The following is a 24419-nucleotide window of genomic DNA, read 5'->3' on the forward strand; positions in this document are numbered from 1 at the left end:
GAGCTCTCTTCCATGAACACCCATGTGGCTGGCTTCCTCACCCACCTAAGGTCTTTACTCAAATGGCCTCTTCTCAGAGAAGCTTTCCCCAAACATCCAACTAAAATTACAAACCCCTCCACCTCCCTCCCTCCTCCTCTGCTGTCTCCACAGCACTCCCTACCTTTGAATGCAGCAGATGCCTTTACTCATTTCTTTTGCTAGCTTTTCTGCTCCCACTAGAAGGCAAACTGCACAGGGGCAGGGATTGTTTTATAACCTGTTTCGTTCACTGTTGTATTTTCTGTGCCTGGTACATAGTGGACCCTCAGTAAACCAGTATTGCACACATGAATGAATGAATCTCATTTCCTTCATTGCAAAGGTGAAGAAGTGGGAGCTCAGAGAACTCAGGCCATTTACCTAAGAACACACAGCCCAGAGGTGGCAGAGGCAGATTGTGTGTGATTCCAGCCCGTGCTCTTCCTGCCACACCCGGCCGTCTGCAGTCAGGAAGCACGCATCCCCCTAGAGGGAGGACACGTGGCACCATGAGTGGCTCTGGTGAACACAAGTGTTTGCCAGTTGCTGGCCAGCTTAGGGATGGCTGTGGGTTTCTTAAGCCATAACGTCTTATTTGTTGCCACACTGCCTTCGCTTGATCTAGACCAGTGGTTCTCAAAGCACCATTAGCATCACCCGGGGGCCCTGAAAGAAATGCACGTTCTCTGCCCAAACCCAGGACCTGCTGAATCAGAAACTGGAGGAGGGGCCCAGCCCTCTGTCTTTCAAGCCTTCCATGTGGTTCTGGTGTAATCTGGACTCTGACCTAGACGCCGAGTCTCCCGAGAGCAGGACATTTGTCTGGTTCATTCATTCCAATGCACTTAACACTGTCGTGCCACAAAGCTGGTGTGGAGAATGTGTTTGATGAATGAATAACTGAATGCCACCTCCACTGTGACTGATTGTAAAAGCATGACGTCAACAGGTATTTGTTAATGTCCTCTTCGATACTTAAGAATGTTCAAGGGGCAGATATAAAAGTCGTTAGGAGTGACTATTTTTTGTTGAAGAATTCACAGTACAGCTGGGGGATTAAATCACCAACATGTTGAATATCAAATGCCACCATCAATGAGAAGTGCACAGTTCTGCAATGATTTAGTGCACAGACTCCATCCCAGGCCAGGTGGGCAAAGGCAAGGTCCAACACTCTGTGTTGTGTGGCCTTTGGGAGGTGGTATAATGCCTCTGCACCCCCAGCTTCGTCTGTGAAGGAGGGATTTTAGCTCCTTCCTTGTGAGATTGTCAGGAAGATTAAATAAGCTAATGAAAGAAAGCTGCTGGAACAGGCCCCTGGCACCTAATAAACACTTTGTAGGTGTTAGTTATCATCATCACCATGACCATCACCTCATCACCATTACATCATCATCACCTTCATCACTACCATTACATCATCACTGTCATGACCATTACATCACCATCACCATCACCATTACCACCATTACATCATCACTATCACAACCATTACACCACCATCACCTCATCACCATTACATCATCATCACCTTCGTCACTACCATTACATCATCACTGTCATGCATTACATCACCATCACCTCATCACCATCACCATTACCACCATTACATCATCACTATCATGACCATTACATCACCATCACCATCACCTCATCACCATCACCATCACCATTACCACCATTACATCATCACTATCACAACCATTACACCACCATCACCTCATCACCATAATCACCTCATCACCATTTCATCATCATCATCACCTTCATTACTACCATTACATCATCACTATTACAACCATCACTGCATCACCATCGCCACCAACACATCATCATCACCATCACAACCATCACCTCATCACCATCACCACCATTACATCGTCACTATCATGACCATTACATCACCATCACCACCATCGCTACCATCACCATCACCACCACCATCACCACCACCATAACCATCATCATCATCACCTCATCACCATCACTACCATCACCTCACCACCATCACCTCATCACCATCACCACCATCACCGTCACCACCATCACCTCATCACCATCACCACCATCACCTCATCACCGTCACCACCATCACCTCATCACCATCACCTCACCACCATCACCTCATCACCATCACCTCATCACCATCACCTCATCACCATCACCTCATCACCATCACCTCATCACCATCACCGTGACTACCATCACCTCATCATCATCACCTCATCACCACTATCACATCACCACTATCACAACCATAACATCATCACCATCACTGTTACATCATCACCTTCATCACTACCATCACTATCACCACCATCATCTTTACTCTTTTCTTTGTAACTATTTTTTATTTTGTATTAACATTTCATTTTTTGTAACTATATTTTTATTTATTAAAGTTGTTTCTTTTTTTTTTTTTTTTTTTTGAGAGTCTTGCTGTGTCGCCCAGGCTGGAGTGCAGTGTCATGATCATAGCTCACTGCAGCCTCACTCTGTTGGGCTCAAATAATGTTCCTGCCTCCTGAGTAGCTGAGATGACAGATGCACACCACCATGCCCAGCTATTTTTTTAAAACTTGTGTTTGTAGAGATGAGGTCTCGCTCTGTTGCCCAGGCTGATCTCAAACTCCTGGGTTCAAGCGATCCTCTTGACTTGGCCTCCAAAAGTGAGGATAACAGGTGTGAATCACTGAATCTGATGACCACCCCAGCCCCATCATCGCTACTGCGATAAGCCGTGAGTTTAACAATGTCCCCCACGGAGTGAGAAGGGGAGGGCCTTCTGGTTTGTTACTTTCTGCTCACGAGGCTGGGCGATGGGGAGATGCCTTTTCTCCTCTTTTAGCAGCTGGACCCTTGGGAAGTGAAAAGGGAATCAAATATATTCGTTGAAAATTTGGTAGGAAATTCACAGCCCAGACACATTTTACGTGGTCTGCTCAGTATTCGCACACATGAAAATGGAAAATGTTGAAATAAAATGGCCACTTTTAGGGCAGGTTGTGGTCATATGCACCTGTAGTCCCAGCTACTCAGGAGGCTGAGGTGGGAGAACTGCTTGAGCCCAGTTGGAGAGGTCCCGGCTGCAATGGGACATGTTTGTGCCACTGCACTCCAGCCTGGGTGACAGTGAGACCCTGTTGCAAAAAGAAAAAAAAAGGGGCCAATTTTTAAAACCAGAAGATTCTACATGAGAATCTGGTTTTCTGGCATCTTTTGAAAAACCCAAAGATCTAGCAGCACCGAGCCCAGGAAATTCAGCGGGCGCTGAGTCTCGGCTGCCCCTGCAGGGAAGTAGGCAACGTAGCCACAGTCCCCGGCACTCCCCGCTGCCCTGGGCTCTGCAGGGTTCTCTCACGTCTTGCCTGATTCTTGCATTTCACTTCTTGATCTGGTCCCCACAGGCCTTTTGAGTTTGCCATTCCTGAGACTACTAAAAACAAAGTGTCCACGAGAAAAAAGGTGGAGGAAATGGGCCAAAGTACCCTTGTGGGAGCAGCTAATTGTTTTCCTATGACTGATTTCTCTAATATTGCTGAAATGTATTTTAGTAGCTTAAAAGTATTTCAGAAGTAGTTACGAAAGTGACCACAGGCACTTTCTGTGATTAACCAGGAAATATTCACTAATCTGTCTCTGATGAGATAAATGTATTTCATAGCTTTGTCTTCCCTCAGGAGAATTTATAAATTAAGATGAAGAGGCCGGGCGCGGTGGCTCACGCCTATAATCCCAGCACTCTGGGAGACAGAGGTGGGTGGATCACGAGGTCAGGAGTTCGAGACCAGCCTGGCAAACATGGAGAAACCCTGTCTCTACTAAAAATACAAATTAGCCGGGCGTGGTGGCAGGTGCCTGTCATCCCAGCTACTCAGGAGGCTGAGGCAGGAGAATCACTTGAACCCAGGAGGCGGAAGTTGCAGTGAGCTGAGATCATGTCACAGCACTCTAGCCTGGGCAACGAAAGGGAAACTCCATCTCAAAAAAAAAAAAAAGAGAGAGAGAGAGAGAGAGATGGGGGAGCAATGTCCTCCAACCTCCCTCTCACATCTGGATGCTACTGCTGCCCAGCGCACACTATTCTGCACTTGCTGGCACATACGGCGTCCCTGTCCTTCCTCTGTCCCTCACACAGTCCTGCCGGTACCCCCCATCCAGCAAGCGGGAGTCCTCACCTCCCATGGCATCTCAGTCCCGTTCCTGTCCATTCCTGCTCCTGAGCCTTGGCACCTGTTGTTCCCCCTTCCCGTCGGAATCGTCTCCTTTCCTTTCTGGCCCAACAATCCAACTCCTTTCCAACCTTCAAAACCCAGCCCAAGTCCTGCCTCCTCCAGGAAGCCCTTCATTCCCCTCTCTCCAGCCTCCAGCCCCCTCTCATGCTCTGAGCTTCATTTACGAGTATTCCCCAACCCACTGATGAGCGGGTTCCATCCATTCTTGGTGCCACATCACATCCGGTCTGTTTAGTTCATTTTGTAATATTTTTATTTAAATCAATTCTCTTTAACATTTTCTCAAGGAGACTCACCTTCAAGGAGACTTGAGATCACTACACTGAAATGGAGAACCAGCATCATCATTCACTACAAATAGTAGCCACGAAAATAAATACAAGAAAAGCCAACTGCAATTAGATCTCGGCTAAATGCGCCACCTTGCCCCGGTCACTGCAAGTCACCCGAGACCTATTCTTTCTGCACGAGCTGAAGGGAGACGCGCTGTTGGAGAGGTAGTGGATGTGCATTGGTACCCACCAGAGACGTCCTCGTTGTCAGAGCCAGAAAGATTTCGGGAGACGAGAAAGGGAGTCCAGTGCCAAATGGTTCAATGGTACGGAAAGCATTTGGGGACATCTCCGCAGAGCATATTCACTTTCTCACCTAGTGTATGTTGTATTATCCAGTCTTCTGTTGAACACATGATATCTTGTTTCATTCCCAGATGAAGCAGGAAGCTCAGTGGCTTCGCTACCTGTCTGCCAAGGTGACCACACAGTAGAACTCACAGAAGAAACCAGATGTAGACTGTGCTTAAACTGTTGTCCCAAACCTCATTAAAAGTCTTCTTTGGTAGCTGCAAGCCCCACGGGGGATTTGCAAAGATGGAATCGGGAATTCCTTATGAAATTAATCTCCTCCAGACTTTGGTGCATTAAACACTCAGGACGTCAGCCTTCTGTCCTAAGCCCTCTGTGTCCTAAGAGAAGTCGGTGACTGTGTGTCGATCAGACTTGCTAACCAGTAATTGAAAAATCAATATTCAGATCTCCAGTGGCTATACCCTCGTATCCCAGCTACAGTCAGTAACAACAATGAAATGTAATAATCCTTTTCAGGAAGACCCTGGGAGGGCTGTCAACCCAATTAATTCCAGCAAAGTAACGTGGCCTCTTTCATCAAAAGATTCTTACACACACACAAACATACACACCTTCACACATGCACATGGTGTGGACACATACAACACGCACTTTATTCTGTTTTGTTTTGCTTTCTGCTAAAATGAATAGAAAGACTCTTTAAAAAAAGAAAAAAGAAAAAGAAAATAGCTCTAGGTGAAAAGCACTCATTTATGTACTCAATGCATCATTTTCTTTTCTGCAGAGCTCCTCACTCTCCCAGGAGGCTGCTTTGAAATCTTTGCTGGAGGACAGGGTCAGCCCCAGGACGACATGAAGGCTGTGCCTCCGGGTCCTGCCACACAGGCAGCTAACTCCTGAATCTCCCCCCAGTGACTGACGGAGTGCCAGCCATGCCCAGTTTGTTCTCACCACAGAAAAATACTAAATAGGTGAGGTGATGGATGTGTTAACTTGATTTAATCCTTCCACAATGTATAAATAGATCAAAACATCACAGTGTACACTTAGACACTATTATCTTTAAGATAAAAAATTAAGTATTTTTAATTTTTTAAAATTTGACCCAGTTTGAATAGCTCCTTCTGAACCCACCCTGATTCCCAGTGAAAATTAGAGCCTACCTCCAAGCCAGGCTTTCCAACTTATCTTCACATTGAAATTACCAGGGGACTTTTTAAAATTCCCAAAGCCCTGGCCACACCCCAGAGCAGCTCACCCACAGTCCTCAGGGTGAGGCACTGGTACGGCCCCCTCAGGCTCCCCACGTGTGGATGTGGTTAGAAACCGCTGTTCTTGAGTGAGTTTCTGGGAGGGATTGGAGTCTGACTCTGAGACACAAACCTACTAAGAATTCATTACATCTTTACAAGAAACACATGAAAGCATTCTTCTGCAGACGCTTCTATACCAGGAAGGCAATCCCCACACCAACGGGGAAAGGCAAGTGTAGAGTCAATAACACAGCGCCAAGCGGTATCCCCAGTGAGGGCTCTTAGCACAGCACTGAACATGAAGGAAGCAGAAATCCACCTTGAGGAATGTCATCCCCACACCCTAGGCTGAAGCTCAAGGCCACCCGCCAAGTGACAACACACATAATTGTTCCTTATCAACCTCATCTCCCGTGAGACCAGGTGATAGACTCCCCGGGGCCACAGCACAAAGAGGCCAGCAGTCCCCAAACAATAAGCTCAAGCTTGCATCATCCCCCCTGTCCCTCAGCTCCGCCCACCAGGGTCCCTGCCAGAATAAACAATCCCAGCAACGCTCCATGACGTCTTCCAATCCACCTGAGGGCTCCCCGCAGCCCTCTCTCATCAGTGGACGGCACACACTTTTTGGCTGGTAAAAAAGTTGAGGATCTTGCACTAAAGAAGGATGACAGATGCGGTTAGAGAAATAAGAGGGTTTACATCTGCACCAGGTGGCAGGTGGAGCTCCCTGCATTTCTCCCGAACACAAAACTTACTTCTTTTGGAGCCCTCCTCTTGCCAGGAGCAGCTGGAGACTCCCCCATTCTTTTTTTTTTTTTTTTTTTTTTTTTTTTGAGACGGAGTCTCGCTCTGTCGCCCAGGCTGGAGTGCAGTGGCCGGATCTCAGCTCACTGCAAGCTCCGCCTCCCGGGTTCCCGCCATTCTCCTGCCTCAGCCTCCCGAGTAGCTGGGACCACAGGCGCCGCCACCACGTCCGGCTAGGTTTTTTTTTGTATTTTTTAGTAGAAACGGGGTTTCACCGTGTTAGCCAGGATGGTCTCGATCTCCTGACCTCGTGATCCACCCGTCTCGGCCTCCCAAAGGACTTCCCCCATTCTGAGGCACCTCTCGTTTGCTATACTTTTGAAGAAATGCAGTTTTTAAAAACTGCCCAGAAAAGCCTAGGATGGCAAGGACTCCCCCTTGCATTTTACTAGCACAACGATCCTCACCCCCAAGGTGTCGCCCGGACTGCTGGCTGCGCCAGGCGCAAGTTGCACAAGAGCTTCCATGAGGAAGTGGATTGTCGCCCCAGAGCAAGTGCAGCCGGGGGAAAGCAGGGTGCACACTCTAGCGTTCAACATCATCCAACGAGAGCAATGCACTTGGACTTCAAGAGAAGGATAACATCTTCTCAGGGTGCATACTCCAGGTCATATCCATTGGGCTAAGCTTGCTGTTGCCAAGAAAAGTTGATTAAATATCATTTTCCTAGGTCCTGGGTATGGAACCAGAAACTGACTTTAAAAATTAGGAGGTTAATGGGAAGTCAAGACACCACAATCCACAATGGACTTGTTGGTTCTAACATGGACCCAGCACATGGCTGGAACGTCTACTTTCCACACAGAGCCAGAAACATTTTCTGTACAGGGTCATTGTTTGTAGCACTTGCAGGCTAGACTGTCCCCATCGCAACCACTTTGCCATCGGGAGCAAACCCAGTGATAGAGGATTCATAAATGGATGGGGAGCACTGCTGCTAGGCATGGAGGGTTGCCTGGGTATTGCATGCACTGTTCCAAGGAATATCATGCTGTTTCCTAGGACTGCCTTGACACATTCCCACTAACTGGATGGCTTAAAACAGTGGAAATTTATCCTTTCACAGTTCTGGAGGCCAGAAGTCTGGAATCGAGGTGTTACCAGGGCTGGGCTCCCTTGAGAGGCTCCAGGTGGGGGCTCCTTCCAGCCCCTTCCAGCCTCTGCCCTGGCCCTCATGTGGCCTTCCCCTTTGTCTCTTAGAAGGGCAGTTTTCTCTGGGTTTACCACCCACCCAGGTGCTCCAGTACGATCTCACCCAGAAATCTGTAATTGAATTACAATTGCAAAGACCCTTTTTCCAAATAAGGGCGTATTCCCAGGTTCTAGTGATTGGGACACAGGTATATTTGGGAAGCCACCATCCAACCCCTGATAGAGACACTAAAAATCACTTGTTATTCTGAAACTCAAAGTTAACTGTGCATTTGCATCTTATCTGACAGCCCAGATGGCTGCCCTGCCCTACATCTACACCACTGCCCCAGCCAAACCACTTCCCGGGCCTGGAGGCAGAGACGCACGGAGGAGGCCTGTTGAGCGGAAACTCTCAGTGTCTGCAGGGGAGCTCGAAGCTGGGTCAAGGGGCTGGGTGTCCACAGCCCCTCTTCCTCCCAAGAGGCAAGAAACGGACAGCTGTTTCCTGATAGCCTCAGGACTGATTACCAGCACATGCCATGAGCTGGTTATGCTGGTTATAGGTTAACTATGTCCTCTCCCACCTGTGTAACTGAGTCAAGCAAGCTTCTTCACCACAACCTGTGACCATCAGCCCTGTAGGGTATTTCCTGGAAACTCAAAAATTATCCTAAGTCCCAGGGCCAGGGAGGCTGTGGACACAGGGAAAGGGAATGAAACAGTGGTCTCTTTTCTCTTTTGACAGTCACGCCTTTGTCTATGGGCACTTGCTTCTCTGTAAAAATGGATGCGCTGGCCAGACGCAGCGGCTCACACCGGTAATCCCAGCACTTTGGGAGGCCGAGGAGGGTAGATCATGAGGTCAGGAGTTCAAGACCAGCCTGGCCAAGATGGTGAAATCCCATCTCTACTAAAAATACAAAAATTAGCCGGGCACAGTGGCAGGCGCCTGTAATCCCAGCTACTTGGGAGGCTGAGGCAGGAGAACCGCTTGAACCCGGAGAGCAGAGGTTGCAGTGAGCCAAGATAGCACCACTGCACTCCAGCCTGGACAATAGAGTGAGACTCTGTCCAAAAAAAAAAAAAAAAGGATGCATTGTCCAGCAGGCAGTTACTGAGGGCACAGAGAATCCGGGGGGCTGTGGCTGTGGCGGGCCCATCGGCCTGCGTTTGTGAGAAGAGCCTTTCGCCCAGGGCATGGATTTGTTTCCCAGGCGGGGAGATCAGGAGCAGGAGAGAGGGACAGTGAGCTGGTAAGGAGCCGGGCTGCGACGTCGGGAACGGTGAGAGCGCGGCTTCCACGCTGACCCTCCTGGCCTCATTTTCCATGCTGTCGCCAGAGGAAACGTCAGGCCCACAAACCTGGTCATCTCACTCTGTTGCTGGAAACCCTCCCAGGGCTCTGCTTCCGCTCGGATGGAACCCACGTCCCCTCATTCAGCCTCGGCTCAGTTCCTCAAACAAACCAGGCTCTTCCCGGGCCATTCCCTCTGCCTGGAGCATCCTTGCCAGCACATTCTCCACCAGCCCATTCCCACCCACTCCTCACGGACTGGCCCGGGTGTGGCTCCCCAAGGAGGGACTCTCTACCCACTGACAGCAGTCTCTAACTGTCGTGACAGCCGCCCTCGTCATCACAGCACTGCACACGTTTCTGCAACACGGCGTCCTTCACGCTGCTCTCCCGCCACTAAATGGCTGGGCCCAGGAGGACGGGGTTGGGGGTGCTTTGCCTCCTCCACACACCCAGGGACAGGCACAGTGCCCGGCACAGGGAAGACGCTTGAGAAATACTCCTGAACCTATGAATTGAGAGACCAAGCTTGTTAGCCGTGGGATTATCCGCATTTGCAACTTCGATGGGAAGAAAAGAAAACCTTTCTCGGCCGGAAGTGAAGCTCAGCACTGAAGAGGGTCCCACACCCTTTGGCGGCTGGAGGGAGAGGAGAATCTGGGTGCGCCATGGGCTGGATGGCAACGTGAGGTGGGCAGCTCTGTCCTTGCATGAGCCATTCCACGTCATGCATATCTAGTCTGATTTTACGGAAAATCCTGACTTTATGTGAATTCTCTCCATTTTTAAATGTTAGCAAGTAGCTTTTTCTAAACACTGCATGCCAAGCATAGAATCTCTGTCTCAAGGCAACGTTCGCTGATTGACCTCTCATTGAAAATCCCTGGTTTCATGGGTGGTTGAAAAATAATTACTGAGTCGTCAAGAATTGCTCTTCTCACATCTCCAGAGGACTCTCTATCTCCTTTCCCAATCGCTACATCTTAGGTTTCTACTTCAATAACGATTAATGTTATGAGGTTCTCTTATGGTGGTTTGCGGTACAGTGTCTTCCAGCTCCACACCAGCATCTCAGTAATACTGCAGGGGCCTTTGAAAACAGTATGCTGAGAATAGATAGGGCTCAAGGACAGTATCTCCAATTGAACTTTTAATGAACTCCCGTAGGCGCCAAGAAGGCGGGCAGATAAGGAAGAGCATAGAAACAAAGAACTGAGTAGAAGGTTACATCTGGGAAAAGAAAGTTTGTTTTGCATTGCATTCTTTCTGCTGACGTGGGGTTTATGGAGTATAAATAAAGTGAGGCGGAGGCTCTGAGCGCGGCCGCCATGTTCTCTGTGTGTCTTTGTCTTTTGTGTGTTCTTTCATTCTCCACCACCCCCGGCACGGACCCCAACAAGTGGCGCAGTGAGCAGGGTCAGCACAGGTGAGTAGGGGAGAACAAGAAGGGGAACCCCCTAGGGGCGGGTAAGGCCCAGATATTGTTAAGGGGAACCTTCTTAAGCTTTCATTATGGGGAATTCCATCTCTCTGGCCTCAGAATATTTACGGCTGTTTCAAGGACTATTGCTGTCTATAGGAGTAGAAGTGAAAGAAAAAGATTTTGAAGTGATTGTTTGCCCATGTTGAACAACATTGTTACTGGTTTCAGTATCAGACTAAAGTGCAGCTGAATCGTAGAGAATGGTTACAGGTAGTAAAAACTCTGCTTAGAGCTCTCCAGTTAGGGGATATTATGCCTCTAAAATTGTGGACCTTGTGTGACTCTATCACTCAGACATTAGAGTTACTTGAGACTGATTCAGAGTGTGGTAATGTAGCCACAGGAGGAAAGGTATCTGAGGATTTGGAAAAAAAAAAATCTGAAATGAAGCCCATTTGTGCCAGGATAACAGAGGATGGGGGGGTAGCAAAAGGGGGAGAAGAGAAAAAGCCAGCTCTTCCTTCTTCTAAGGGAAATTCTGACATGCAGAGTATTATGGAAATGCTTCAACAAATATTACAGATATATTCTTCTAATTCACCTTTGCGAGCTTTCCCTGTTTCTTTTCCTTCTGCCCTGTTAAAAGAGGATTTTCCAGAGCCTCCAATCCCCCGGCTTCCTTATCTTTGCCTTTGTTTGGCAAAGTTGAAGCCCTGTTCACATCAGACATACTTTAAATTTATACTAAACACCTGTTTAATATGTTAAAACCAGTGTATATGTATATCTTATTGTTTGTTAAAATATTATGAGTATTTCAATAGTCAATAAATAAATACATTAATATTAACTATTAATATTAATATAGTATTAATAACCCCAGCTAGGAAATTGTTATGTTATAGGGGTGCATAGGTTCCACCAATTTACACTCCAAACAGAAGTTGAGTATTCGAGTTGCTTAACACATTAACTACCTCTTGATATTTTCTGTGTTTTTAAATTTTAACCATTGTATTGTGTATGTAATGATTCTCAATTTGGTATTAATATACATATTTCCTAGTGAGTAATGATGTTAGACATATAGGTTTATTGTCATTTCTTTGTTCTGCTACTTTTGGTTGGGTTATTTGCCTTTTCTTATTAATATGTTGAGATTCTTTATATTTGGGGATATGAGTATTATTATATATTATATATACTTTTAATTAAAAAAAAAATTTAAGGAGCTGGATCTGTTTCCAATTATTGGTGCTTCTTTTGCTCCTAATGCTCAGTTTTCAAATGGTGGCAATAATGTCCAATTTAATGCCTTACAAATTAAATTTTTAAAAAGAAATGAAAGCTGCCATTTCTAACTATGGATCTCAATCTCCTTTTATCCTTGGTCTTCTTGATGTTTTTTCATCAGAAAATTTGATGATTCCTATAGACTGGAAGACTTTGGGGAAGGCTTTTCTTGATCGTTCTCAGTGGTTACAATTGCACAGCTGGTAAATGAACAAGGCACATGTATAGGCTAGGAAAAATATTATGTGTGATCCCCCTGGACCCACTGAGGAACAACTCACAGGCACGGGCCAATATGCTACTCTTAATGCTCAGGCTGGTTTAGATGATGTTGCCTTTACTCAAATCAAGACTTTGTTTTTAAGGGCCTGAAATAAGGTAGAGATAACAGGAAAATGTTCCCTTTCCTCTGTGAAGATTTTACAGGGCACAAATGAACTATATTCAGATTTCGTAGCCCGTCTTCAGGATGCTGTCTTCAAAATTGTGGGTGCTGGCCTTGCTTCAAAAATTTTGTTACAAACATTGTCTTTTAAAAATGCTTATGCTGACTGTTAAAAATTGTTAAAATCGTTAAAGGCCAATGGGGCCAATTTAGATAAATATATTAAAACTTGTGTTAGTGTTGGAGGGGCTATTTATGATGCTCAATTATTTGCTGGAGCTTTGTCTAAAGACTTAAAAGGAAATAACAAACAAGGTGTTTGTTTGCAGTGTGGTAAACCTAGACATTTCAAAAAAAAGAATGTCATAAAAATTGAACACTCTTATCCCTCAAGGCAGAAAGCTGCCTTCAGAGGTGTACAAATATTGTGGTAAAGGTCGACATTGGACAAATAAATGTCGTTCCAAAACTGATAAAAGTGGAAATTTACTGTCTCCTCTCCTGGGAAACGGGAGTCAGGGCCCACAGGCTTGGGGCCCCAACAATTACAATACAAGTCTACTACAATATTCAGTGAGCAATGGCCTACAACATTAAGGAATAAATTCAAGTCCTCCTTAAGGATCCCACACCTTACCCCAGTTTCTCAGCCTTATGCGGCAACTAAGCAGAGCGCCGCTGCTGACTTAGCTATTACTCAGCCTTATACTTTGTCTCCTAATAGAGGAGTATATAAATTAGCTATTAGAGTGTGTGACCCTTTGCCAAAAGGACATGTAGGACTTTTGTTAGGTCAAAACAACAGTGCTATACGGAAGTTAATGATGATTCCAGAAATCATTGATCTTGATGTTACTAATAAAATTCTTATTATGGTACAAGTTTCACAATTTATACGCCTAGAGGCAGGGGAACGTATTCTCAATAGGGAGGATTTGGTAGCACAGAAAAAACTGTTTTTTGGGAAACTTTAGTTTCTAATCAAAAGCCCTTATGTTCATTGCACATTAATGGGATAGTTTTTAAAGAGTTAATTGATACGGGGGTGAATATGTCTATTATTTGTTTAAATTAGTGGCCTATACAATGGGAAAAAAGACAAGTTTCAGTTATACTCACTGGCTTGGGTGCTGCTTCTGTGATTTATCAAGACGTAGAACCTTTAACCTGTGTCGGTCCTAAAGGTCAACAAGGTCAAGTGTTTTTTTTTATCTTTATATTGTTCCTATCAATATTAATTTTTGGGAACAAGATCTTTCACAACAATTTGCTGCTTTTTTAAACATTCCTCATATTTCCTCAGCTGCCAAAAATAAGATGTTCAAAATGGGCTACAATCCTTTAAACTCATAGCCACCACTCCTATTTAGGTGAAACAGTGACCATTATTTAAAGAAATACTTAGGACTCTAAAAGAGTAAGTCAAAAAACAAATGGCCGAGAGGAATATAAAGCCACGTATTTCTGCATGGAATTCCCGTCTTTGTCTTGTCTTAAAACTATAAATGTTTACATTAAACCTAGGGAAAGTTTACAGCCTGGTCTTCCTAATCCTGCCCTTATCCCACAGAGTTAAAACCAGAGAAAAGCAGCAAGATGCTTTTGTATCATTACAAACTCAGCTTTCTTTCTACTCACTTAATATTGCCACAGAAAAAATTTAACTGGATTTTCTTATTCAATATTTAGGTTATACCTTGGGGGCACAAAATATTCGACCCCAAAAAATTCAAATTCGACGTGATCATTTAAAAACATTAAATGATTTTCAAAAGCTTCTAGGAGACATTAATTGGATGCGTCCTGTTTTAGGAATACCAACATATCAGTTATAACATCTTTTTTCTATTCTAGAAGGAGACAGTCACTTGGACAACTCACGCCATTTAACTCCTTTGGCTTTACAGGAACTCCAGCTTGTTGAAGGGCAACTTCAAAAGGCCCTTCCTTTTGTTTATTTCATACTTTACCTTCTCCCACAGGAATGATTCATCAAACTAATCGACCACTAAAATGGATCTTTTTGTCCAATAAAATATCTAAACGCTTGGCTACTTATATGGATCGTTTAGCTGAACTGATCATCAAAGGACAGCATCACTGTCGACAACTTTGGGGAGGAGATCCTTCCTTAATTATCTCTCAGTTCACTCATAGTCAGATCACTTATCTTCTTGCAACTTCTGATTCTTGGCAAGAAGCTTCATCAATCTTGAGTTACAGTTTATCCTTATCCCTCGGTGCAACAGGGAGAATTGTTTGCTATTCTCATGGTCTTACTTGATTTCCCTACTACTGGTTGTAACATTGTTAGTGATTCTCAATACGCCGTTTATGTTACTTCTTATATTTCTCAGGCCACTTTACCTCTTTGTGCTACTTCTTCTCTTCAGAAATCCTTTTCTTTGTTATCCTTTACTTTGAGCCAACGTCGAGCTCCTTTATTCATCACTCATCTTCGTTCTCATTCTCAACTTTCTGGACCATTAGTTCATGGTAATACTCAGATTGATTTGCTTTTAATAGGCCACCTACATGCTGCAGAACAAAAATATACTCTACATCACACTAATAGTTCTGGCCTTCAACGATGGTTTCATTTAACTTATAAACAAGCTCGTTCTCTTATTCGAGCTTGTCCTTCCTGTGCTCCTTTGAGCATTCCATCCTTCCATCCTGGGGTTAATCCACGAGGTGTCCCTTCTTTTGGACGATTAAAATGTTCATCATACCATTGATACCTTTTCTCATTTCTGTTATTACTCATCTCTTAGCTTGTTTCGCCATCATGGGCATTCCTCATACTTAAAACTAATAATGCCCCTGCCTATGTCTCTCGTAAATTACAAGTTTTCTTACAGCAATACAATACTCAACATATCACCGGTATCCCGGGCAACAGTCAAGGTCAAGCCATCATTGAGCGCGCAAATTTAACTTTAAAAACTTAACTATTAAAACAAAACAAAAAGGGGGAAATGAGCCCCCCAGAAACCAGATTTTGAAACCAGATTTTGAAGGTTCTTTTTACCTTAATTTTTTTGAATCAATGGAGACAATTGCAAGATTCCGCTGCCGTAACCCATCTTTCCTCACCTCCCTCGGTGATAGTCCCCGCTGACAGTTTAAAGGTTTGGTATCCTAATGAAGAAGGTAAGTATGTTCAAGGGCAAGTTCTAAAACAGGGACGGGGCTATGCTCTTGTCCTTACAGGGAGCGGACCTGAGTGGTTTCCTACAAGATGATTGAAACCCTGTTGAAAAGAAAACTGGATTCAGCATGCATTTCTTCCTTTGTTGGATGTGCCTCAGTGGGGGACTTATTTCTCTTAGTGAGGCTTTGTATGAATATTGGACTTATATTCCCTTTCCACCCTTGTATCAGGGAGTCGCCTGGGGGGAGGTGGAAATTAAGGTTTTCACCAATGACACTACTTGGATGCCGTCCCCCTATATGGACAAGGACAATATAGAACGGGAAACGGGAATTATAAACAACACATATCAATTTGGAGTGGAAGAACTTCCAATATGCATGGGAAATAGTCCTCATTGTCTCCGAAGATCGCATGAAGCTTGGGCTGTTCGTTATAATCATAGTCATGTGGCTGCTAATACTGTTATTATTGTAACTAGAAGTTTTTAATATAATCATACTGTATATAGTAATGAAACTATTCCTAGTTCTTTACTTTTTTGTCCTATTCTAGAGGTTTCTCCTAATATTCAGGTGCTGGAGTGACAACAATGTCGGGGAACTAAACCCCGGATTTTATTAGAATACAATGGGATGCAAATAACTGATTGAAGTGTGCACGGTGATTTTCAAACAAAATTTAGTCACATACCTTTGAAATGACACTGGGTAAATAAAAGTATTGCTGCTAACAGTAATGAAACCTTGGTATGGCGTGAAGGAGGCCTGAAGTACAGAGTTATTTTTGGAAGTTGTTAGCTGCAGGCGATGCCATTAGCACTTTTGTGGGGAATATGCCCCTTAATCTTTCTAACCCGAATAACTCCTTTCATATTCAGTTATATCGGAATACCTCCCGATATATTATTGCTTGTGTCCGTAAGCCCTACCTATTATTAGCAGGAAATTTGACATGGGATAATCTTATGGGGATTGTTAATTGTACAGATACGTGTACATTTTTGTCTTGCCTCAATCATTCCTGGTGGCACAACTTTACTGGGGATATTTATATCCTCAGGGCTCGTAAGGAAATTTGGCTACCTGTTAACCTTACGCGACCATGGGGGGCATCACCTCTTGAGACTTATATTTGGACTTCTCTCCAGCGAACCCTCCGTGCCCTTGGACTTATAATTGCCTCGGTGATGAGCCTTGTCGCCATCGTCTCCACTGCGGCCATAGCAGGGCTCGCTCTTCGTCAAAGCATACAAAATGCTGAATTTATGCAGCAATGGCACGAACAATCTCACCGGTTATGGCTTCAACAACAAAACATTGACTCTTAACTTGCTGAAAGATTGGACAACATGGAGCAAGCATTGACATGGCTTGGAGATCAGCTCACTGTACTGAGTACTCGGATGACATTACAATGTGATTGGAACTCCACTCAATTTTGTGTAACGCCTGTGCCTTTTAACATCTCTCAAAATTGGACTGTAATCCGAAAATTATTAGTAGGCCATAAAAATATTAGTTTGGACATCCAAGAGCTCACTCAGAACATTTCCGAAGCATTTCGACAACAATTACATGTGTTGTCCGGAACTGTAACCCTTCAGGAGCTGGGTCAGCGCCTTGCTGCCTTTAACCCATGGACCCAGATGAAGACATGGATTTCTACAATCTCTGGAAGTATATTGCTTTGGGCACTTGGATTGGGTCTACTTCTTTTGGTGATTCGATGCTCCCTCCGTCGCCTCCAAAAACAAAAGAAAACACAAGAACAAATATGGGCTACCTTTTTAGGATTGAGGCAAAACAAAAAAAAAGGGGGGGAAATGCAGGGGCCTTTGAAAACAGTATGCTGAGAATAGATAGGGCTCAAGGACAGTATCTCCAATTGAACTTTTAATGAACTCCCGTAGGCGCCAAGAAGGCGGGCAGATAAGGAAGAGCATAGAAACAAAGAACTGAGTAGAAGGTTACATCTGGGAAAAGAAAGTTTGTTTTGCATTGCATTCTTTCTGCTGACGTGGGGTTTATGGAGTATAAATAAAGTGAGGCGGAGGCTCTGAGCGCGGCCGCCATGTTCTCTGTGTGTCTTTGTCTTTTGTGTGTTCTTTCATTCTCCACCACCCCCGGCACGGACCCCAACAAATACTGTTAGGATTATTTGCAATACCAGAAGGCTGTGTCTTGATCCATAAAACACTCAGCACCAATAATTTCCTTTTGCCCTCCTAATGTTCCGGAGGAAAGTACAAGCTGTCCATTGTAGACACTGGAGAATGTGCTGGCCTTGTTTTCCTTTCCTCACCTCACCAAGTGAAAATGAGTTTCCCTTTTGGGAAGAGCCTTCCGTCATGTTGTATAGTCACGTGATGTCAAGACCCTGGCAATGACCCCCGACTCCCAGTTCAGACTGTTCACCACCAGAAAGCTACCTCTGGCTGGGCTCTTGCCAGAGAAGTGTCCTTCAAAATGTGGGTCACAATTCATGATCAGGTCAACCTAGTGGATTGTGACCAGTATCTTGTGAACAAGACAGAAGGTAAGACAGGTAGAGTAGAGCAGAAGACTCCAGATTGCATCGCACATAGAAGAGGAAGGTTTGCTTGTATAATACTCATCTCTTTTAAGGCAGGGGTGTCCAACCTTTTGTCTTCCCTGAGCCACGTTGGAAGAAGAATTGTCTTGGGCCACACATAAAATACACTAAACAATAGCTGATAAGCTAAAAAAAATTTGCAAAAACATCTCATAGTGTTTTAAGAAAGTTTATGAATTTGTGTTGGGCTGTGTTCGAAGCCATCCTGGGCTACATGTGGCCCATGGGTAATGGGTTGGACAAGCTTGTTTTAAGGGGTGTATGTTTGTGTATGTGTAAGTATGTATGTACATGTGACTACTATATCTCCATGTACATGTCTATGATTTATGGCCCAAAAACTCTAAAAACCCATTGTTCTAAAGTAAACAACTCCCAGAGATATTTTGCATTTATTTTAACCATAAATCATCTTCCATCTCAATTTGGGGTGGGATAAGAATGTCCCGAGCAAAGAAGGCCAAACTACTGTTGCCAGGGAGTAATACAATGAAACACAGCAATGGTAATTACGGTAATGGTGGTTGCTCACATTTGCTAAACTTCTACGCCCTATCAGGCACTAGTTTAAAACACTACCTGTGTTAAGGCCATTACAGCTATAAGATTGGCACTAGTAGATATTACCCCTGAGCAAGCGAAAGAACAGCCCAGTTAAATAATGCCCTTTAAAGACATAAAGTTAGTAGCAGTCAAAGACTGGATTTGAACCCAGGAAGTCCTGCTCTGGAGCCTGTACTCACACCCATGAGATTAAACCATCTCTCTCAGCAAACCATGCCCAAAGCCTCATGGGCTACCTTACAGCTAAACTCAGGCTATTAAAACTTCATCTTTAACAAGCATCTCTCCTTGCCTTGAATAATTAACAGCTGTCATTGCTTCTGCAGCGGCAAAGAGCCTGTGTGAGAAACAGATGTGCATGCACTCACAGCAGAGGGAAGGGAGGGAAGTGCCTCCGGGAGACTCTGGCTCCAATACAGCACCCTGGGGCTGAGCGGGGCAAACGCCCCGTGCCAGGGAGCAGGGGAGAGGGCAGCACGATGCCTCCGGCCAGCGTTCAGCTAAGGAACCAAGAGCTCGAGTTTCTGAAATCAAGTGTGCAAGGGGCTTAAAGGCAGAAGGACTCAACGTGCCCAGTGTGGATACTGGTGGCATTTTCCAACACAGAAATCTCGCACTGATACCATGATACCTCCTCTTTTTGAACATCTGTTGTGCAGTTTCTGAACATACTGCTTTAGCCCAGAAGTATGCTAGAAAGCCTTCCCAGTAACCAACACCGATGTTGAAAAGCCATTGTCCCTGATATCACACGGCTTAGTTTCTAGGAGGCCATTTCAGACCCTCCCTTTGCATGCACTCACCCTCAGCGTGCACACAGTTCCAACTAATCAGCTGATTTTGTTCTTAAACTCACAACTGTCTGGAAGCAGGTAGGCAGGGAGGCAGAGAACAGACACACGGAAACCCATTCATTAGGATGCGATGGGTAGTAATGCCGACAGCCTGTGTTTACTGTGCATTTACCGTGTGCTCGTCATTACACCAAGGGCGTTACTTTCATCTCCTCATAGGATGCTGACAAAATCCAGAAAGGGACAGTATGACCCACCCCCACCTTCCCATTTCACAGGCATTGAAACCAGGCTCAGACAACCTTGCCCAAGGCCACATAGCCCATCAGTTGCAAAACCAGGATGTGAACCCTGGCTATAGGGCTCTGAAACTGAGGCTCACCACCATAGTCAGTAACACCCACTCACAATGTAGGAAAACCGTAGAGTGAATTCACAAGCACACAAAATGCTGAAGCCTAGAGCCACTGAATACACAGCAAAGAGGATTTTCTGTCTTCTCTGCCACAGTCACAGCACGTAATGCCGTGCATGGGACAAAGTGCTCAGTAACACTTGTTAAATGAAACAAGAACACACATTTTTAAGAGCCCCTAACAGCCCCACGGATATTCCTGTGCCGTTGGGAAAGGCCATGCAATCACTCTGCTCTCTTCAGTCAGGTTTTTCAAAGATAACCGAACAATATATCTGAACTAAGTATTTCTACAAAAATAACTCACATTAAATGGATGAATTTCGTGGAAGATACAGATGCCCAGAGTCCACTCAAGAAATAGATAACTTCAGTGGCTCCATGTTTATTAAAGAGTCTTAATGTATAGTTAAAGCCTTCATACAAAGAAAACTCCACAGATAGTTTTGCTGGGGATTTCTAACAATTATTTATGGACCAAATAATACCAATTCCGCACAAACTCTTCCAAAAAACCAAAGGAAAGGAATTCTACCCAATTCATTTTTTGAGGCTAGCATTAGTTACCCTGATACCAAAATCAAAGACATTATAACAAAATTGCAGGTCACTATGCCTCATAAACAAATTATAAACACAATTTTAGAAAACTAAATCCAACAATGTATTTAAAAGATAGCCCTTATTTTTTCTTGAGACAGGGTATCGCTCTGTTACCCAGGCTGGAGAAGTGCAGTGGCGTGATCTCGGCTCACTGCAACCTCCACCTCCTGGGTTCAAGCGATTCTCCTGCCTCAGCCTCCCGAGTAGCTGGGATTACAGGCGCCCACCACCATGCCCAGCTAATTTTTGTATTTTTAGTAGAGACAGGGTTTCACCATGTTTGTCAGGCTGGTCTCGAACTCCTGACCTCAAGATCCGCCCACCTCAGCCTCTCAAAGTGCTGAGATTACAGGCATGAGCCACCATGACTGGTCAAGATAACCCATCTTAACCAAATAGAGTTTATCCCGGGATTGCAAGTTTATTTTAACATTTGAAAAATCAACCAATGTCATTCATTATACAAAGAAGAATCTCTAACTAGACACACACATGAAAGTATCTGAGCAATGACACCACCCATGACTGATCACACCACTTGCAACACAAGAGAAAGGAACTTCCTCCATGAGATAAAGAGCATCTATGGAACACTTGCAATTAATGACCTTGAGGTAAAAAATTGACCGCCTTCTCCCTGAGGTTGGACACAAGACAAGGAGTGTCTATGGAACACTTACAATTAACAACCTTAAGGTAAAAAATTGACCGCCTTCTCCCTAAGGTTGGACACAAGACAAGGATGTCACCCTTACCACTTCTATTTAAAATTTTACTGGGGGTTTAAGCCAATGCAGTATGACAAGAATGAGTAATAGACAGCATTTATAGACTGGAAAAGAAGGAGGAAAATGGTCTTGATTTGTAGACAACAGGATAGGCTAGGTGGAAAATCCAACAGAACTGACAAAAGAGCTACAAAGAACTATTAAATGAATTTGGCAAGGTAGGAGAAAAGGAGATCAACATACAAAAAATAATGTATCTCTATATACTAGCAACAAACAAAAAGTTAAAGTTTAAAAAATATACAGATTAAAATAGCCTTCAAATATGAAATACCTACAGGCACATTTGACAAAAGAGATGAATGACTTGCAAACTGAAAACTGTGCAATATTGCTGAGAAAAATTAAAGACGACCTAAATAAGTGGAGAGATATCTTGCGTTTGTGGATTGGAAGAATCTACATTGTTAAGAGGTCATTTTTTAAAGAATTGATCTATAGATTCAACATGACCCAGTCAAAATCCAAGTATGCTTTTTTTTTTTTTTTTTTTTTTTTTTTGTAGAAATTGACAAGCTAATCCTGAAGATTCACATTAAAATGCAAGGGATATAAAATACACCCCCCCAAAAAAACAAAATTGGAGAATATTATTTTAAGGCTTATTATAAAGCTACAGTAATCAAGTAGTAAGGTAATGACATCAGATAGACAAATAGTTCACTGAAAAATAATACAGATCCCATAAATAAACCCACAAATGTATTAGCCACTGATTTTCTTTTGGAATTTTTGATGGGGTCTGTGTCACCAAGGCTGGCCTCAAATGTCTGAGCTCAAGCCATCCTCCCACTTTGGGCTCCCAAAACACTGGGATCATAGTTGTGAGCCACCATGCTGTTACAGCTGATTTTTAACAAAGATGCAAAGAGAATTCAATGGACACAGAATTATCTTTTCCAAAAATGGTGATGGAAATATTGGAGAGTCATATGCAATAATTGAACTTCAACACATCCTTCACATCATATGCAAAAATTAACGCAAAATAGATAATCAATTTGTGACTTTAAACGTTGTTTTAGATCTGACACAAAAGTACATTCTGTCAGAACAAACTGGTAAATTAGATGTCATGAAAACTACAAGGTTCTGCATTTTGAGTGACATCATTAAGAGAATGACAATAAAAGCAACATACTGGGAGAAGACATTTGCAAATAATATATCTGACAGTGTATGCAGATTACACAAAGAATTTTCAATATTCAATAAAAAAACAAGCCCTCCAATTAAACAAATGGGCAAACTGATTTGAAAAACACTTCACCCAAGAAGACATATGGCAAATAAGCACATGAAAAGATGAGCAATAGCATTAGTCACTGGGGAAGTGCAAATAAAACTCAAAATATCATAATACCATGACTTACCCATTAAACTAACCAGAATTAAAAACACTGGGCATACAAGTACTAGCAAGGATATAGATGACTGGAACTCTCATATACTGCTAATCGGAGTACATAATGGCCCCACCATTTAAATAATTTGGCGATTAACTCGAATGTGTTATATTTGTATATATTGACAGTTTTACAGTTTCTACAAATGTTAAATGCACACCTACCTCTATCCAGCCATTTCATCCCTATATTTTTCACCCAAGTGAAACTATTATAAAAGGAAAATAATTCTTGGGGCCCCCAAATCACTAAGTTAAAGGGAAAAGTCAAGCTGGGAACTGCTGAGGGCAAACCTGCCTCGTTCTATTCATCACCGCTCTGCCCACTGAGAGAAATGCATATCCAATCGCCTCCTTTGGAGAGGCTCACCAGAAACTGAAAATAACGCAGCTGTCTGTCTCTTACCTGCCTGTGACCTGGGGGCCCCCACTCTGCCTCCACCTTTCTAGTCTGGAGTTGTCCCACCTTTCCGGACTGAACCAGTGTACATCTTACACATATCAATGGATATTTCATGTCTCCCTAAAATGTATAAAACCCACCTGTGCCCCTACCACCTTGGGCACATGTTGTCAGCACTGACAGAGCAGGAGCAATGCCATCTTGGACAAGTACTGCCATTTTAAGTTTCACCTTGATCAAAACCCACCGAAATCCAAAGGGCATCAGCCTAATGGCTAAGGTCAGCATGACCATAAAACATCTCCGACCAGAAACGTTCCAAACCCCTCCCCAGCCAGAGAACACCAGCAAGATAACCTCCCCTCTGGCCAGAAAAGATGTCAGCCCCGGCAGAACCTCCCCTCTGCCCAGAGACATTCCAACACCGCCATCAACTTCTCCCCACAAACACATTCCAGGCCTGTGATAAGCCCCCTTACCCTAAAACCAATATATACTCTTAGTTCTTAAGACATAATGCTCCTGACTGAAATCAGCCAGAAGCCCCTTATCCAGTAGCTCATCTGAAAACTCGTTTAACTGAAAGCTCCAAGGGATCACCAAGCTGCTACAATGCTGCTGCTTCCAAGTCTAGGGATGATAACAGCTTCCTGCTGTTGCTAGACCCTGTATGCATCACTACTTATTGGTTCTCTTAACCTGCCCACACCTCTGTAAGTTGTCCCTTGTAGCTGTCTCCAAACCCTAGCTGAGTGCACCCTTCATTTCCTGCCAGGGTCCTAACTGCACATTATCTGCAAGTCCACGCTCAACTCTCAGTGGGCATTTCTACACTTTGTCAGGAGAGCAGGCATGTTTGGGATTCAGGATTTGGTGAACACGCTTACTGCCAAGGCTAATTCTCTATGTGATTTAACCAACCAGAAGGACGATCAGTCAAGATCACAAGCTAAAACTGAGTCAGTCCAGGCCGCCGGAGCTCTCACCTGAGTGAAATCAGACAAACTATATCAACTGGCTGCTCACCCACCCTGGGGACGGTGTCAAAGTGGGCAGGCCAAAAAAGAAAAAAGCAAACACAGCTGGCGAATGTGATTATCTTTTACTTCTCGTTGGATTGGCAGCCTCTGGGTTGTGGTACATCCATCATGTTGAAAGCCAGCTACATCCATGGATTAAAAATTAATTTACTGCCCAGCCTGGCTTCCAGCTTGATGCCTTAATTAAGTTTGTTATTACAGTAGTGCTGAGCTCCGAGGCATCATT

The 24419-nt window shown here is 44.1% G+C and overlaps 1 protein-coding gene and 1 long non-coding RNA gene across 9 annotated transcripts in view; one reads left to right on the forward strand and one right to left on the reverse strand.

The window, feature by feature from the left end:
• Positions 1–24419, reverse strand: part of RIMBP2 (RIMS binding protein 2) — a 328067-nt gene that overhangs the window by 186823 nt on the left and 116825 nt on the right. The window lies entirely within an intron of this gene.
• Positions 10600–17671, forward strand: LOC114671003 (uncharacterized). Its single transcript, XR_003720889.2, has 2 exons — positions 10600–10757; positions 15646–17671. It is a non-coding gene; the product is annotated as an uncharacterized LOC114671003 (long non-coding RNA).

The sequence above is a fragment of the Macaca mulatta genome, chromosome 11, assembly GCF_049350105.2.
Source record: "Macaca mulatta isolate MMU2019108-1 chromosome 11, T2T-MMU8v2.0, whole genome shotgun sequence".
NCBI classification, from domain to species: Eukaryota; Metazoa; Chordata; class Mammalia; order Primates; family Cercopithecidae; genus Macaca; species Macaca mulatta.